The sequence below is a fragment of the Penaeus vannamei genome, chromosome 26, assembly GCF_042767895.1.
Source record: "Penaeus vannamei isolate JL-2024 chromosome 26, ASM4276789v1, whole genome shotgun sequence".
Taxonomy (NCBI): Eukaryota; Metazoa; Arthropoda; class Malacostraca; order Decapoda; family Penaeidae; genus Penaeus; species Penaeus vannamei.
The window spans coordinates 1,569,660-1,572,159 of record NC_091574.1 but is presented as its reverse complement, the minus strand read 5'-3'; the positions used below and the strand labels follow the sequence as shown (position 1 = coordinate 1,572,159).

Genomic DNA, 2,500 nt, shown 5'->3' with positions numbered 1-2,500 from the left:
GGGAGGTGTGTGTGTGTTTGTGTGGGAGGGGGTGAAAGTGTGTTTGTGTGTTTGTTTTTTTTGTGTGTGGGAGGGGGGGAAAGTGTGTGTGTGTTTGTGTGGGAGGGGGTGAAAGTGTGTGCGTGTTTGTGTGGGAGGGAGGGGTGAAGTGTATCTGTGTGTGGGATGGGGTGAAAGCGTGCTTGTGTGGGGATGGGGGAGAGTGTGTTTCTGTGTGGGGTGGGTGAAAGTGTGTCTGTATGGAAGGAAGTGTAGTGTGAAAGTGTATTTGTGTAGGAGTAAGTGAAAGTGTGCTTGTGTGTGAGGGGTGAGAGGGGGAATATACTTTTGTGTTGGGGGTAGAAGTGTAGAGTGAAAGTGTATGTGTCAGGGGGAATGAAAGTGTGTTTGTGTGTGAGGGGTGAGAGGGGGAATATACTTTTGTGTTGGGGGTAGAAGTGTAGAGTGAAAGTGTATGTGTCAGGGGGAATGAAAGTGTGTTTGTGTGGGTGTATGCGTGTGGGTGTGTGTGGGAGGAATAGAGTGAAAGTGTGTGCGTGTGTGTGTGTGTGTGCGTGTGTGTGTGTGTGTGCGTGTGTATGTGTGTGTATCTGTGCGTCCAAGTATATGCATACATAACCACCTACGAATATGAACACCTAAAATAACACCCACACATGTCTGTATGCGTCCTAATGTAAAACTGTACACGCACACACACTTCTCTATCGAAACCTCACACAATTCCCTCTGATCTTTCCGTCATACTATTGATTTTACCTTTTTTTATCGGCGTTATCAATATTTTTCCCTCCGATAGCACAACTTTAATATCAGTTCATTCGTTCTTTTTGTTCTTTTCCGATACGGGGCGTATGTATGAGTATGTGTATGTGCGGTGTGTGTATGTATATTGTGTAAGTATTGTGGGTCGTGTGTAAATATACGGTATCTGTGCAAAAGTGTGCGTTTGAGTTTCATTCTACACGTTTTGGGATATTTTTTTTTTTTTCTCTCTCTCTCTCTCTCTTTCTTTCTTTTTCTATCCATCTATCTGTCTGTTTTTGTTTTTTTTTTTCCTTTCTCTCCTTCTCTGTCTATCTGTCTCTATCTCTATCGCTGTCTTATTCTTTCATTCTCATTTCACTGCTCTTCTCTCTATCTATCTATCTATCTATCTCGCTCTCTCTCTCTCATTTTCTGTCTCTCTCTCTTTCTCTCTCTCTATCTATCTATCTATCTATCTATCTCACTCTCTCTCTCATTTTCTGTCATTTTTTCTCTCTCTCAGTCTCTCATTTTCTGTCTCTCTCTCTCTCTCTCTTCCTTCTTAATCTAGATGTCCCTCTTCCTCTCCCTCTCCCCTTCTCTCCCAGTCCCTCTCTCCATCCCTCTTCCCACACTTCTCCTTCTCCTCCTCCTCCTCCTCCTCTCTTCCTTTTTCTTTCCCTCTCCCTTTCACATTCACCTTTTTTTCATCCTCTTCCCTCCCCCTTCCCCTCATCCTTCTCCTCACCCCTCTGTCGCTCATCCCCCATACCCCCCCACTCCCCCCCCCCCCCCCCCTCTTGTATTTAGCCCCGTCCCTTTCGCTCTCGGGACAATAAGGTGTTTCTGACGAACGCAAGGACCGGAATCAATACCAAATCTCGAGGGAAAAATCTCATCTGTGTTCGGGGCAAAAACAAAACAACCCACACACACACACAGGCTCTGTACAGAACTTCAACAGACTCGGCGGGAAGGAAGAATTCGCAGCAGCGGCCGAAGCTCTATATATCATCGTGGACGATCTGTTTTTTTTTTTTCTTCTTCTTCTTCTTTTTTGGGGGGTTTGTTTTTTTGTTTTTTTTCGTTTTTCGTTTTTTTTTTTTGTCTCTGTCTCTCTCTCTCTCTCTTTCTCTTTCTCTTTCTCTTTCGTCTCTGTCTCTCTCTCTCTCTCTCTCTCTCTCTCTCTCTCTCTCTCTCTCTCTCTCTCTCTCTCTCTCTCTCTCTCTCTCTCTCTCTCTCTCTCTCTCTCTCTCTCTCTGTCAGTATGGTGGTGTGTGATAAGCAGTATTTTGGTGAAACAGGCGCCAGTCTTACTAAGCGTCTGTCTCATCACAAATAACGCCCTCTTCTGCCATCAGTGGGACACTGGCCATCAGATGGACTGGAAAGCTGCACGCATTCTCTTCCCTTCCGCTGATGTCCATGCCCGCAGACTGGTGGAATCTTCTCTCATTAAGCTGCTGCCCAATTTCAACCTCCTCGCTTCCCACATCCTCCATCCTTCTTATAGACCGCCGGATCCTTCGACCTGACCTGACCTCCCTTCGTTTCCTTTCTCCTGTCCTCTCCTGCCCCGTGTTCCCCATGCTGTTTCTTCTCCTCTCTCGTCCTGACCTGACCTCCCTTCGCTTTCTTTCTCCTGTCCTCTCCTGCCCCGTGTTACCCGAGTGCTTCTCATTCTCTCCCTTTCCCTCTTCTTCTCCCTTGCCTCCTTAGACCCGAAGATGGAATCGAGGAAAATCCCGAAAAT

At 46.4% G+C, this 2,500-nt stretch overlaps 1 protein-coding gene across 1 annotated transcript in view; it reads left to right on the top strand.

Annotated features, from left to right (window-relative positions):
* Positions 1–2,500, top strand: part of LOC138866525 (uncharacterized) — a 13,185-nt gene that overhangs the window by 10,225 nt on the left and 460 nt on the right. The gene's annotated exons all lie outside the window — the stretch shown is intronic.